This window comes from Agelaius tricolor, unplaced genomic scaffold, assembly GCF_023055355.1.
Source record: "Agelaius tricolor isolate 1412-34295 unplaced genomic scaffold, bAgeTri1.0.p SCAF_17, whole genome shotgun sequence".
Lineage (NCBI taxonomy): Eukaryota > Metazoa > Chordata > Aves > Passeriformes > Icteridae > Agelaius > Agelaius tricolor.
Window position 1 is genome coordinate 4,829,940 of NW_027269277.1, and position 16,155 is coordinate 4,846,094.

The 16,155-nt window shown below is 41.0% G+C and overlaps 1 long non-coding RNA gene across 2 annotated transcripts in view; it reads left to right on the plus strand.

Annotated features, from left to right (window-relative positions):
• Nucleotides 1-769: 769 nt before the first annotated feature.
• Nucleotides 770-16,155, plus strand: part of LOC139597168 (uncharacterized) — a 65,613-nt gene continuing 50,227 nt past the window's right edge. For both annotated transcript variants that reach the window (XR_011681535.1, XR_011681536.1), the window contains exon 1: nt 770-1,086. This is a non-coding gene — a long non-coding RNA (uncharacterized lncRNA). The remainder of the gene's footprint in view (nt 1,087-16,155) is intronic.

A 16,155-nucleotide genomic window follows, 5' to 3' on the forward strand; every position in this document is an offset into this window, starting at 1 on the left:
TCTGCTCCATAATAGCCTGGTAGTAGTTTATTTCTATTAATTCCGTACTGTATATTTTGCATTTTTGTGGAAATGCCTAGAGCATGCATATTAAGCAGTTAAGAAAATTGATCTGCTTGAGCAGTGATAACATTTGCAGAATGAAATCCTCACAATTAGAGAGACGTTTGAAGAAACCATGTTAAAAGGTGCTGAAATGTTCTTGAAGAAATGCCACATGTTGCTGCGGGCAGTAATGAAACATTTCCATATAAAGTACTACATAAACACATAGAAAATGTAGACATATGTTAGCAGATTATGGGGTGTGAGAGTGATAGAGTAGTGATGATTATTTGCAAGTGTTAATGTTACCAAAGCTGAAGGTTATCTCCTGGTCCTGGACCCTATATGTAAATAATTATAGCTGGAAATATGCATTTTCAAAGCCATCAAACAAAATATACATCCAGCACTCCTGAAATACTGTAGGGTTTATCGATCTGCAGTGTAGGACAGTAAATTTTAGTAGATTTATGCTCAGATTTTGGTGAACATATGGCTTAAGACATGCAAGTTTGAAATAAAGTTATTCATATTACGCACACTTGCACATGGTTCAGGATTTGCAAGTCAGGGAGTGATCAATATGCAAAAGGTGAAGTCAAATACACATTACCCACACAGAGGGAATTTTCTATGCATAGCACAGAGCTCTTCTATCAGCAAACCAGAGAATTTGGATCTCTGCATCCATCTATCAAATGTTTCCTGTGAAAATGTCCATCTATTATGTAAATAGTCCTGTTCTAAATATCTATTTGTGTGAGGTAACCTATATATTTCCCCAGCATGCTGCACCCAAAATAGCACCTCAAAAAAGAAAAAAAAAAAAAAAAAGAGCTTATAACAATTTAAGATCCAGCAGTAACTGCAGCTTGGGGATATGATCTTAGTGGACCTTAGGTTGGGATTTTCTTCCAAGCCCGTCTCAAACCCTTGAAAACCTCATTTTTTTTTTCATTGGTGACTTTTGCATTTCTCCTTATATAAAAAACCTGTGCATTGCTCTTGCTCCAGGACTTAAAAGCAGAACTGTGAAATCAGGTAAGTTGGTTAAATATTTCTGCTGAGATTCTCGCTGTTGTTTTCCTAATGAGCATTTTCTCACATCCTTTTCTGTTTTGTTTTTTTTTTTTTTTCAAAATGTTTGCTTGAATTAGAAAACAATCTCTGTACTCCGAAGTGGCAAATCACTTGAGACTAGTTTCTGAATAGTGCTGAGAAATCCCTCTTTGCATATCTTTAAAGATATTGCTCCAAGAAAAACAGGAATTTGTAACTCTAAAGCCTTCATCAGCCTTGTAACTTTGAGATAAATAGTTCTTGAAAGAATTCAGTACTTGCCAGGCCTTCAGTTCTGTGCACTGAAGCTGTGGAAATTTAAGCATAATAGACTTTATGATCTTTGTCTATTTAATAGAGGTGGTTTTTTCTTCATCACACAATTACGTCACCATTTTCCACTGCAGAAAGACCAGAAAGAGAAAAATCAGGTCAATTAATAAAAACCATTTTATTATAAAAATTCTTGTATCATTTCTGGGTCCTTTTATCCATATAAATATATTTATTTATTTATTTATTTATTTATTTTTCTTTTACTAAATCGTAAATACTATGATTGGAGTTAAATATTGGTCAAAACCAGCCCTCAGTCATTTCCTTTGGTTCTGGGTCAGGCCTGTTCTTGCACAAACAGAGAAAATATTTAGGTTGATGCAGGATAGATTAATTATAAATTATAAAAGGCATTATAGTAATAATTTGCATTTCATACCTTGGTGCATTTCAGTCCAAGGAGTCCCTGCGATTTTTTACCACTAATATACTGTATTTATACTGAATTTACAGTATGTTGTGTTGAAAGCACAGGTGCAGAGCCCAATCTTTGTCCATGGCTTGGAAGGATGGATCCAATGTTGGCAACATTGATGGAAATTCCAAAGGGAGACCTGAAGGGATACTTGGGGTGCAAAGAGGGTCTGCAAACAGAATTATCCAGCCCATCTCATTCTTCTCCAGGCCCACTTCCCATGAGGGATGGGGAGGAAGATCTGGCATGGGCTCCTGCAGAACCCCAGTGCCCTTTTCCCCACAGCAGAGAGGGCAATGCCAGGTCCCCAGTGAGATAAAGGGGAAAAGGTATTTTTTCTATTTCATACATGGTTTGCTGATTAATGATGATGGCACATCAACAGTTTGGTTAATTTGTTAAAATTTAAATAAATTAAATTAAAGATTTACTAAATTTCATGAGTAGAAGCCCTTTTAAAAGGGGATGCATTAAAATTTGGAAACAAAAGATCATACAAATGTATTTTCCAACTACCCCACTTTTCAGTAACCCATCCATCTCCTTTCCAGAAGGAGTTAACTTTCAGGATAAGTCTTTTTTTCTTCATTAGCTCTTTATTAGCATTGGGCTAATCAGGTCAGGCAGAATAAAAAACTCATCACAACCATCAGCTAAAGATCAGAGGAAGCCATTTTTCCTTTTAAAAGTTACATTTCCCATCTTTTCTGTCTTTTTTTCTTAATAATTTCTGTTCCTCCTGTTGTCGTACAGGAACAGATGTGAATGAATTCCCCAAAGAAAATTTGCTCTTACAGCATTCTGGTTCAATTTCTTTGTCCATGCTGATCCCCAAAGATAGTAAACAGATAATATTTATAGGGAGATTTTACGACCTGTTTACTTCAGATCCTTTTTTGTATTTATAAAAAACGCAGAGAAACCAAACTAAGTGATAAAGCAGCAGCTAGAGATGCCTTTTTCAGTCTAGGCATTCAGTAAATATTGCTCTGCTAGAATGAAAAAAAGTCAAATTGAAAAATATTTTTAAAAATCATTAAAATATTAAAAAATCATTCTGGTAACAGTCTAGTAGAGTAGATAATACTGGTAGTTATTGTAAAAGCTGTTTTAATTAATGTTTCTAATAACATATATAAACCCTGTAATATCAGCATGACTTTTCCATATTCCCATAGCGATCCAGGCTCTGCAGTGAATTAAAATGATGATTTGGAGCTCATGGATTTGGATTTTTGTGGGTGAAAGGATCCTTTGCTGGATCCCTGTGGGTTGCAGCTCTAGAAACCACTTTGGGGCTGCTTTATGAATACCCTGAGGCTTAAAAATCCATTATATTTATTTTTGGTAAGGTACATGTGCACTTAAAGGATTTGCTCCATTTTTGGTAGAAAATGAGCAACGAGTAAATTGAAGAAGTTTAGGTGGAGCTAGGCCTAACCTTAGTCTCAGATTTGGACAATGGTTTATGTCTAATGGATGCATCTATACAAATTTACAAATTAATATTGAGCTGTATTTAAGGAGAACTCCAATTGGACTCATCCAAAGTTAGTTAAAGGTTTCTGGGACTCAACGTTTGAGGAGCAACCTTGAGTCCCAGCTCCAGGGCTCACCCAGGCTGGAATATCTATGGAATGAAGTGGTTGTGTCTCCAATTGCATATGATGGGAAAGGAATGATGAGCCTCCTTTTAGCCACAGCTTTGTTCCTTGAGGAAAGAGCTGGAAAAGCCACCCCTCATTAATGGTTGGTGTTCCATGCTTACGTGTTCTGATGTTCCTGGGGTCACTGCTCCTCTGTGGATTTTCTTGAAGAGTTCTTCAAGCTTTTCTCCTTTGGAAAAGACCCTTGGGTCTTGTTCTCCTTTGGAGGCGGTGCCAAAATCCTGCTGCTTTTGTTGAGGGGTCAAATGTGACCCACCCCAACAGCCAGAGCATGGTGCTCGGAGCGTTCTAAGAGCAGTTTGGGGGAAAAAAAATCACCTGTGCTTTTTCACCCTCTAGAAAGTCCAGTTTGGTCCTTTCCAATGTTCTTTGATGTGCAGGAATCCCTTTGCTGTTTGACCAGCTCGTGGAAGAGTTTCCATGCTCAGCCCTCGGTGGAGCAGGAGACCTGATCATCCAGCACATCCCTTTAAACCAAGCCTCTGCCATCTGTTTCAACCTCTAATTACAAATGCAAAATAACACAATTCACAATTGCATCATAAAAAAGTAAAATATAAGTGATTTAAATGCATGTGTGTGTTCCTTATGCAAGGCAACATTCATCTGTTATGTTTTACTGTCTTTTAGAAACAACTCCAGGGTGAAATCCCTCTTTGTGGAGGGAAGAAAAATTATTTCATTGTAAGACAGTTTTTGAAAGGTGTTTTTCCAGGTTATATTGCAGTTTATATATTTGTCTCTTTTAAAATTCTCTTTCTTCTGCTGAAATAGCAGAATTGATGGGATGGGTGGTTTGTCCAGATAAGTCAGTTTTCTTCCAACACACACTTGGGGAATCCTTTGGCTGACCAGGCTCTCTCCAGGATTTCCAAATCATCAGTCATGTGCGCCTCTTTTATAAATCTGTATTTATTTATGTCATTGTGTTTACAGGGAATTTTTTTAACTTATAGTTGGACAATTTATATGGTTCATCTCCTTCTTGAAGCAAAGGTTTGTTTTAAAAGCAACCTTTAATTATCCCATCATGGAGCTCTTCTAGTTTTCCTGTGCTGGAAGAGGACATCACCTGTGTTACCAGTTAAACTCAGGTTTCTAAATAATTACATTAATTACGGTTTGCTGATTTGTGTTTAAGGTGTTTGTAAAATTCCACTATCACTAACATGTGTGTGCTTAACTTTTGATTTCCCTCAGAATTTTCATTTCCGTTCACCAGACGCATTTCTCTGTCTGGAATAGACATCTTTGATTTCTCAATATCATTTTGGTGCTGAGATGGCCCAAACCAAATGTCCCATGCCCTGTTGACCTCCCACTTTTCTCCATCCACACCTTTACCAGAGAGGGCACCTCACTCTGAAGAAGATCAAACTAAAACTTTCTTCCTGAAGGGAAATTATTCCCAGTGAGCAGCACCTGGGGAGCATCAGAGTGGCTTTCTGATCTCAAGTTTGCTGGTGAGCAATGAGTACTTTAAATGCAGCATCTTATGAACTTGTGAGCTCTAAAAGATTTGTAGCCTTTCTGGGAAGCAGAATCCAAGGCCTGTGATGTGTCAGAGCGTGGGCTGTGCAAGGCGTGTACTTGGAGCCTACACCCAGCCCTCAGCCCTGGGCTTTGTCCTCCCTTCCCCTCCTCTCCTCTCCTCTCCAGCCTCCTTAAAATAAGGGTCCAATATATCAAGGGATTGAACTTCATGGGTTTCAAATGGAAGCTGAAGAATTTGTTTTCACTCTGATGTGAAAGGAACAATTAGCAAGGGCTCACCCCCTTCTCATCAATGGGAGACTTTTCAATTTCCTTGAAAGGCTTTGGACCAGGATCTAAAAGAGCAAAGACTTACTCCTAACAAAGATGCCTGAATAGGGATGGAAAACTGTTAATCAGACACTCCTGGCATGCTGGATGGCAAAACAAAACCATCAGCACACTTCCCTCCAACCTTGCCAAGGGCAAAGGGGTGATTTTAGCACTCAGGAATCCTGGAGGGTAACTGGTGGGTAACTGCTCACTTCTAGTGCCTGTTAGAGGGTAACAAATTCAACCTGATTATTCAATCTCATGGCAAACACCTAGGAGAGCCCTTGTTTGGTCAGCTGTGGGAAGGGGGTGAGGGAAGCACCAGTGGATGGGAGCAGGAGGAGAGGGATGAGAGGAGCTCTGCTGGGCACAGCCAGGTGAGTGTGGGGTCACTGGGCTGTTCTGGGGTTTGGGAGGACAGCAAAGCTGAGCTAAGGATGCTCCCATCATCCCTGTCCATCACCCTGGTATCTTGCTTGGTAGGCATGGAACTGAAAATGCTTCTGGAGGAACTGTAGCTGTGATTTGAATTCTGATGAAGCAAGGAGGTAGTGAGAGGGGCATCAGGAGCTGCTTTTTTTTGGGAATATTTTACTTTATTGTTGCCATTTCTGCCAGTTTCCTGTGTTAGGCAACCTGGTTGTTCAGAAACACTTTGGAGTTGTCTCTTTCTCTTTTTTTTTTTCCTTCCAGTCAGCTGCACTTTGATTTTCTTACCAAGTCATTTGGTTGTTATGGCTCCATGGATTTTTCACCAACCTTTGTAACTGAACATTGGGGGTTTTTTGTTTTGTGGTTTTTTTATACGTAATTTGCTTTTGAAGTTGCCAGGGAACAACTTTGTTCAGAAAAACAACAAATCCACCCATATTATGAACTAGTTTTCTTTGGAGAAAATAGAGTTACAGATGTACCAAGATGAAGTTATTTGGCAACAAGAGATTTTGGGTCTATTCCCTTTGGACTGACATAATCTTGATAGAACAATTGCTAAAAGGAATTTATTTTATAATAATGTGACCTGTGCTTAAAAGAAATTGGCCTCAGATAGCCCAGTAAGTTGCTTTTTCCCAGGCTTGCTTATTGTTTTATTTAAAAGCTTGTTCAGAACAGACCCATTAACTGGTCATAGTCACTAATTGTGAGCTTGTCTTTTCTTTGGCTTAGAAAGGCTTTGGATTGAGGTCAAAAAGAAAAGGAATGGAATAGGCAATTTTAAATTGCCAATTTTTCTCATTTTAATATCAGATTTGTTTGGCTTATTCACATTATGCAGATGGAGCTGTGCTACCAGAGCCCAAAACCCTGTGAGTGTCCAAAATCCCAGGATCCAGCCCAGGGCTTTCTCTAATAGGATGAGGGAAAGATATTTCATAATTTCATTCCTTTTCTGTTTCTCTGGTTTGCCTGAGCGTGATGTGCTGGTGATGCTGCTTTATTAAGTGCCATAGAAAATGTCACCATTTTCTGAAACATCATCAGTGTTTTCTTAGTTTCCATGCCACATTAATACAAATACTGAGCAATAGTTGGTTTTAGCAAGTCTCCTTCCAGTTGGGTATTTTTTGGTTTGCTTTTTTTTTCCTCTTGAACCTAAGTAGAACTCAAAAAATAGGTATTTTTTATCAGTCTGGAACCTGTGAGGAGCTTTATTGCCATTGCTCTTTCAGAGCTATAGATGTTCTTGGGAGGAAATGCAACAAAATATTTGTCAGCATCTTTCCATTGCAACCATCAGTCCTAATTCTCCAAAGTGTTGTGTATCATAAATTAGGCTATAATTTGGTTGTGTTTATCTGATTGTATTTATAGGAACATGGTTGGGTGTCACAAGTGTCATTTTAATACACAATGAAGGTTAAAGTGTGGTACTTTACCAGGCAGGTCTCCATCCAAATTTGCTGCACAAACCTGGCTTGGGTAAATTCCATTATTTTTATTTTTGACAAATATATAGCAAATAATTTTATTTTTCAGAAATCCATATAGCTTTCAACCAGCCAGTAAGTGAAATATTTTCTAGCATTACATTTTTTTTTTTTTCCCTAAAAGTACTATTTCTGTTAGTTGGAGAATCCTGCTGCCTACCAGAATGTAAAAATAGGTTTCATTCAATTAATGAACTGGAAACAGGAAGACATTACATAGTAAATGAGGTTTACATATGATAATGTTGGATTTGTCATGTAAACGATTGCTTCCTTTCAGCTCCCTGAAAGGACTAAATTTTGCTTTTGTACAGATTGTACAATGCTAATAAAAAGAGAAGGCTCTATGGAAAGTATAACAATAAACTATATCTATAATTCTAATGTGCAGGAGAAAAAAAGGACAATGATATTTTAATACACAAGTGGAGCAGAGGTGGGAAGTGGTGTCAAAAACTAAAGGCTCAATCTCAGCTTTGCAACAGACTCCACAGGCAGGGCAGTGTAAGGGAGGAAAAGGCTTTAAGCTGAAGGAAGGGAGGTTTAGGTGGAATATTGGCAAGGAATTCTGCCCTGTGAGGGTGCTGAGGCCCTGGCACAGGTGCCCAGAGCAGCTGTGGCTGCCCCTGGATCCCTGGAAGTGCCCAGGGCCAGCTTGGATGGGGCTTGGAGCAACCTGGGGTAGTGGAAGGTGTCCCTGCCCATGGCAGGGGTGGGATGGGATGGGGTTTATCACCCCTTCCATCACAAACCATTCCATGATTCTGTATTTCCATGAGTCTTACTTCATCCCTCACCATCTTTGCTGCTCCCAGCTGGACTTTGTTAAATTCTCTCTGGTTTCTTTGCACCTTTTGTGAACCATGAGCTCGGGACAGGGCACAACATCCCAGCTCAACAATGGTGGGAGAATTACCACAGTGCTCTTGTGTAGGATGCCCCTGTTAACAAATCCCTGAAATTACCTTTTCTGGAGTAGTTTTACTCCTTTGTTTAATATGGAGCTTGTAGGCCACTATAAATTTGAATGTGTAATGGAGTTCCCTCACTGGCAATTTCCTATTTGCATCTGATTTCTCCTCTCTAAGTGTAACATTTTACACTTGCCTTTATTGAATTTCATCTTAATTTCAGGCCATCACTCCAAACTGTTAATATCTTTTCAGATTTTGATCCAGACCTCCCAAGGGTTCCCACCATCCCAGCTCCTCAACATTGCAAATTTTATAAATGCAATCTCTTTTCCCTTTAACTGAGTCATTATGAAAATATTGAACAGAGCTGGAGCAAGGACAGATCCCTGAGGAATCTCACCTGAAACTTCTTCCTGCTTTGACAGTGAACCATTGATAGCTACTCCTTGAAAGCAGTTTTTCAGCCAATTGTTCCCTCCACCTCATGGTAATTTTATCTAGTTCTAGACCATATTTTCTTAGTTTTATTATAAGAATGTCATGTGGAACAGTATCAGAAAGCTTACTAACAAGAAGATGTATCACATCAACTCTGTCTCCCTTATCCACAAGGCCAGTTATCCTGTCAAAATTAAATTGGAGAGCTCTGTGCCGGCAACTTCGTTTTAATCAAGCCATTTGAGTTATGACCCCTGCAATATTAGATAAATTTTTCAGGAATAACAAACATGCTAGGTTTTTTTTTTCCTAGGCTACCAATGTAAAGCAGTTTGCTTGTTTGTTGTTTTTTTAAAATAATCTGATGATGTGAGATTAACAATAATGGCCTGGAAGCCAAAAGCCATTATCTGACTGTTACCAAAGACAAAAATTAGGGTGGGAGCAACAAGGCTTCCTCCATAATAGTGTTTTCTTCATTTCAAGCTGATCAGTAGGAAGTGGATTTAGAAGTGCTTTAAATCATTTCACATCATTTACTGGTAATCTAACCAGCATGAACTGCATGTACCCTAAGTGCTGATTTTTTAAAAGGCATAAGAGGAAGAGCAAAAGAACTTTTTATTCTAAGTCATTCTGTAATTTACACATTTTTGTATCAGCCCACTTACTAGTGCCATACATAAGTGTTTCCTCTGAACAGATTTAATTTTTAATTTTCCTGAATCAGTGTTAACCAGGAAAAAGGTAATTGTTGTCAAGAGTATTCAAACTGTCAGAATATCATTCAATCTAAAAGCTGTTAGAATCTGTGCAAAAGTAATTACTGAAACTCTATTCAACTGTAATAATAACCTGCCACTGATGACAGCAATTACTGGGGAAAGTGTAATAGAAATCAAAGGCGCATTTTTCTCTGACAAGTACATTTCTAACTAAGGTTTACATTGGTTGAATAGTGTTGACAATGATGATGTGCTGTATCACTCTTAATCACGGCTGGCATGATGTTACAGTTTGAGCTGCTCGTGCTAAAGGGGCACTAATTGCCTGTTTCAGCTGACACTGGCCGTGCTCCCTGTGCTGGGAAGGGAGCTGAGGGATGAGCAGGGTTTAGCTCTGGTGCCTCACTGCCTGACTTGCACCCTTCCCGAGTGCAGGGTGTGAGCACTGCTGAGTTTAACAGAAAGGCTTCAGTTAGGATGGGGGTGAACCAGTTCAGGTCAAGTTTGGGTATGAACAAAACACAGAGGGATGAGAAGGAGTGGGTGAGTCAGCCCACTTCTGCCTCCTGGCTGGCAGAGATCATGTAGAGCCTTTAGGAAGAACTTCCCCATAGATTGACCTCTTTAGGAAGTCCAGGAGAAGGTCCTTCCTCAGTGTTCAAGTTCCTAAGAAGTCACTGAAGCAAAGAGTGGCTGTTACTGTCAGGTCTCAGCGCTTCCCTTCACCCAGACAAAACCCACAACACACGGGGCCAGCAGGGTAATTGCCCTGGCTCTGGGGGAATTGTATTATATAATAGTATCTGGTCTGGCTTCATACATTTTTTGGAGAGGGAGGAAGAAAGGACATCCTTCTTGACAGCTTTTATTCCTCTGTTGATTGGTTTTGCCCACTTTTTTTTCTGCCCACTTTTTCAGCAATAACTGAGAAATTTCCTCCAGAACATTTTCCCATTGTGAGAACTCTTCAGGAACACCTGTTTCAGAATTATCCACCCAGAAATCTGCTTCAGCTCCCCCTGTTCAGTATCCCTACAACAATTCCTGTGTCTAAGAAGGAGCTCAGGAAAAGCATCCCTTGGAAGCAATCTTGGGAAAGGCATCCAGAGTGCCACATGTGTTGTTACTGCCCAGTCATCCCCAAGATTATTTCAAAAACATGTTAAAGCACCACAGCAGTTCATTTTAGCAGTTTTTTTGCTTCCTTTGGATCCATCAGAATAACTTTGACAATGGAACCCATGCAGGAGACGATGTGCAGATCTGGGGCAAAGCTACTGAGAGCAGTTTCAGGCGCACCAATGGTCAGGTTTTCATGGAGGAAATTGGGTTCAATGGATTTTTATAGAGTGGAAGGAACAAGGATAATGGAGTGATGTTGTGCACTTAATCACATTTCTCTTGTTAGGGCTGTTCTGTTCTTCACAAAATTCTGCAGTCCATAAGCTCATAGTCACTATAAAGGCCAAAAGTCGTTATTATTCCATGGCAGATCCAGCTATTTCCACCACTGAGACTCAGCAGGAAAACACAGTGTAAAATCTGGGTGTGGAATAGAGAGACAGAGAATTAAACAGTCCTTCCATGGTCACCAGACAGGTGATATCCATTAAAGGTAATCCAAACTGTGTGCAGAATGTTTCACACTTCCAGGAGACTTTTTGAAATCAGTTCTAGGTAGTGTCACATCCCAGCAGAATCACTGACTGTCCCTGCAGTCTCGTTTCCCCAAGGTATCTCTGAGCCTTTTACAAGCCCCTCACACACACTTTAATGTGTGAGTAGTCCCCATAGGCTCCTTGGATGATCTTGTGGACTTAAACACATGCCTGATTTTTTGTGGAACTGGGGCCTTGCTTGGCTCCAAATAAGAGGCTGCCAGAGGAGTTCATTCCATCATTCTTCTTATTGCTCTAATTGCCTGTTTATGTTTTCTGACAGCCAACACTACCCAATAATTTTTATAAACAGAAGCTCTTTCACAAAATCTACTAAATAAAAGTCACAGCTCTTGAAAACCAAACTGATTTTAAAGGAAAACTTGATGTTTCCCCTCTGATTTTCCTATTGATGCTTAACAGTTGCATCAGGCTGGGTCCCTGGTGCTCTGTTACCATGTGGCTCTCTTTTATTATAACAACAATAATGTAATTCAGCTGCAAACATGTGGTAAAACACTCCTGGATTTTGTGCACACCTTATTAATTATCCTAACTGCAAAATGATGGGGTCTTTGACAATCATTTCTGTAAACTCTTTGGGTTTTTCACGTGATGGACTACCTGACTGGAGGTGGTGCTTGCCTGAGTGAGCGGCTGCAGGCGGCGTTTGGGGAGCCAGGGCTGCCTGTGAACCTTGTGCTGCTGAGCCCTTGCATCTCTAAACCAGCACTTCGTCCTTTTGCTGAAATAAAACAGGAGAAGAAAACCAAAATCACACCAGGTTCTGCTCCCTGCTCAGGGTTTCCTATCCAAGGGCAGAACAAACTGAGCTACCGGGGAAGAGCCTGCGCACGGTCTGTGCTCAGCCTTGCTCTCTGCAGGTCCTGCTTCTTCTCTGGGAAGGTGCAACCTCAGCAAGGTGTCCCAGGCACTGTGCCATGCTCAGGGCTTCCACAGGGCTTTCTGCATAGGATGAAAGCACCCAGGCAAAGCAGTGCACCTACAATTGTCACTCCGGGGGTGACACTGACGCTGTGGCCAAAAGTCGCCTCTTTATGGGGTGATGGGAGAGCAGAGGGAGTTGAAAGTCTGATTCCTTACAGAGTTTGTGTGCTTGTGCCACGTCCAGGGGGTGAGGTCAGGCAGGGGTTTGTGTGGCTTGCAGGTGCAAATATGTGAACTGAATATAAACTGAATTATGACAGAGTTGTGACCTCTCCAACAACACCCATGTAAATTTGTTTGGGAATTTAGGGTCATTATTACTGATGGATTTCTCTTTGCCCATTGGCCTTCCCAAAACTACACTTTTAACAATTCCCCATCACCAAGAGCTTGGAAATGATCAGTCAGGTGTCCCCTGATAAAAACAAAACCCAATTACTTGTCTTTTATAGCATATCCTCAAAGGTCCTTATTTTAAACCTTTTCCCTGAAAAATTGACAGCCACATATTATTTTTTAAAAGAGAGCTGAGATCAATGGAGATCATAGAGATACCATAAAGGAACTTCAGTACCTGGCTTAGAGATGCACCATTGCCATCCTCTCCTGGTGTGGCCACCTCAAAGGGACAATTGTAGGGACAGTGGTGTCCAGGGCAGGGATGAGACTCCAGGAGTGGCAGTAAGGACAACACCTGCCTGGAATATTTCTGCCTGCCTGCATAATCATGCACAGCTTTCTATTGTTCCAGGAGTTACTCAAGCATATAATAGAGTTTCAAGGAGTTCAAACCTCCTGTTTTAGATGGTGTTTTAGTGAGTTGTTTTTCTGCCTCAGCACGGATTAGAATTTTTTTCCCCTCCCAGTGCATGGAGAGAGTATGAAGAAAATCCTGGATTTTAAATGCTGACTACACAGCTGTATTGTGAATTTTAAACTGTAGGAAACAAAAATATTACCTACAATGCACCTTTGGTGTTATTATTATTGATGTATTACCTACAATGCACCTTAGTGCCCTCTGTCTGTGGTCAGAAATAACCTTGGGCCTCAAACACCTCTTGCCATGCTCAGGTCCTGCATCCACAGGTGGAATTCCAACCTGGTGTAAAGGAAGTTGTGAGCAGAGCCAGGGGCTTACTCAGGGAATGGCAATGCCAGACAGGTTTGTACCTGGCAGTGCTACCTGGGAATTTGACTGCAGATCCATAATGATGCTTCAAGGAATCTGTTCAGTTCTGCTGGGATCACATAAATAGTCATGGGCAGAGATGCTGCATCTAAAGGACTCTGTCTCCTGAGCCCTGTGCTGTGTCCTCTGAGTCAGGTGCAATGCAGAAATTGCAGAAATCCATTATTCAGGAAAAAAAAGGCTCAGAAAAAGAAATTTAGAAATCCATATTAACGAGGAGAAAATATTTACAATAATGCAATGACTCTTTTTGGACCTTTTTTGCAGCAAGTATTTTTATTTTAGTACACAAACAATTGATTCACATGGGGCAGGAATGGGAACACGGTTTGTGTGCTAACTGAGGGGAAATCCAGTGGGATGAGCTGATGGCATCCCCCCTCTGCCAGCCTGCTGGTCCAGGGCTGTGTGCTCAGGCTCCTAATTCCTCTCAGCCAGGTTGGTTTAAACTGTTTGTATTACTGGTCCCAGCTACCCCAGCTGATTTTTTTTTTATTATTTTTTTTTCCTGCCTGGAGAGAATTAAAGTGCTCATTTGAACTGCTTTGCCAACAGATCTGTTCAAAACCTGCAGCAAGCAGCTTTTAATGAGCAGCTGGGGGAGCGACTTCTTCCTGGCACAGGCTGCTCCTAAAGAACCTATCCATGCATATCCTTAAGACATTTGAAAAGACTGCGCATTTTCCTATCCTTAAATCACAGGAAAAGTGACTTCAGGTGTTGCAGTGCTTGAATTCGCTCGGTTCCTGCAGCCTGGTGGTGCCCACGCCCGTCATTAGCACATCCTTTTATCATCAAGGCTGGACCGTTCAAACGAGGGAGGGTTTGGATCCCTTTGGGAAGCCAGCAGGACAGAGCTGAACACATCAGTCCTGCTGCTTAATTAGATCCCAAAATCTCCAAGTAAAAATCAAGTGATGCTTTAACCAATTCTTGTATAATTGCTGTCTTGATTAATTTTATTTTTTTTTTCTGGAGGATTTTCAACCTGGATTTAGGAGATTAAACCAGTTGTGCACTTAATATAAATGTGTAAATAACTTTATCTCTGCACAGCAATAATTTAGGCAGCTGTTAAATCATAGGAACACCTTAGGAAATGAGGTGAGTGTTTAAAGGTTTTTTCAACAGAGATCTAACTTTAAACAGGTATCATAAGACTTAAAATGTAATTTAAGTAGATGGGTGTTCCCCCTAATGACCGTGATAAGATCAGTGAGGGAAAAGCAGTGGCAAAGTGTGTCAGATGCAGTGGTGGCTCTGGAGAGTGCAGGGATGGATTAGAAATTTCCCATCTCTCTTATTTTCCTTTTTCATGCACATAAAAAGGGAATCTCATCCTTTTCCTCAGGTGAGTAAATGAAAGGAGCTCTCGAAGCAGCTGCACACAAATGTTCAGCTTCTTTCTGGGCATTTGGTCACTAGAAGAAACAACTTATCTGGTGGGCAGATGTTTGAGAGACTTTTCTAAGCTTTCTCAGAGGGGGAAAAAGTTTAAAAATAAGAATAAGCTTGCTAAGGGCTATATGATGTGTGGTGGTTTATTAGCCATTGTTCTGGTGGATGAGCCAACACTCTGCCTTAATCAATGCAGAGCAGCAAGTTCCTGTGGCTGAGGAATCACAGACCTGGGCTGTTTGTCCTGTTCTCTCTCCCATTATTGTCACACTCCTGGTTAGGTTTAACGTGAGGAGGATGCAAGCACTTTAAAAAAAAAAAAAAATCACTTCAGTGGTGCTCTCTGCATTTTTATTCCTGAATATTAAGTCCCAATTTTTATAGCCTTAGCTCGATCTGGGGCTTCATAAAGCACCATAAATTGGAGCTTAGCTTTACAGGCAAGCAAGATGATTTGATAAGCATGGGATTGCCCCTACTACATCAAATCATGTTTCCTCTCTGAGCATCCCAAAGCCCTCAGTTATGGCTCTGGCTCAGTAGCCAGCCAGGAGACAGAAGAAACCCTCTGCAATTAACTCTTTGGGTTTTTGGTTTTGTTTTTTTTTTATTTTCTGCAAGGGGAAAGAATGAGAAAAGTTCTTTAACCAGGTATTTTCTTCCAATTTTACCTCCCAGCAGAGTCAGCTAAGTGCAGCCCCTTGTCAGCAGAACCATTATCTATAATTTGCATGCAGGAAGCAACGGAGTTTTAGGGTGAAATGGCTCCAAACCCAGGAACCTCTGCCCATTCCATCATCCAGCCCTGCAAGCACAGGAGCTGTGTCAGTGACAGTATTAAGGGCTATTAAACTGGCTTTGATGTATTGCTGGGGTTTTGGATGATTTTCTAGTTTTTATTATTCCTCTGACTATCATTTGCTATTTTTAAACGGAATCTGCTATTATGGGATACAAGGAGCCTGTCCTTCAGAGGAGACTCTGCTCCAACAGCCCTTGTGCTCATTGCTGGTGGGGCTTAGAGGGGACACCGGTGATTCTGTGGAATTTGGGGGTCACAACCGCCTTTTGTACAATTTATCACCCACGAAGGTCCCCTGAGGGCTGGGAGCAGGCACAGGAGCTGCAGGGGTTGGGCTTGGGCAGGTCCCCATCAGTGCCACCAAACTGGCTCAGCCCCAGCTGGCAGCTGCTGCTGCTCTCCCCACATTCTCCTCCTTGGTTCAATATTATTGTTTTTAAAAATCCCACCTCTCACCATCTGTGGTCAGGCAGCACTCGCTCGGCCACAGGTCTCTCATGGCTCTGAGGTTCCCATGGAATAACAGAATCACAGGCTGGTTTGGGTTGGAAGGCACCTTAAAGACCAGCTGGATTTTTTGTGATGTTTTTCTACAAAGCCTTGCAGAGTTTTAGAATCACAGAATCAGAGAATATCCTGACCTGAGACCCTCAGGGACCAAGGAGTCCAACACCTGGCTGATTTTAAGGCTAATTCAATACCTGGGTGACAGGTAGTGGTGAGAAAAACAATGAGATTGTTGAGAAAAGAATTGCATTTAATGAGCACTGAAATGTATTATTCCCTTTTTAACAGAGCTGCCTAAAAACTATTGATTTTGCTGC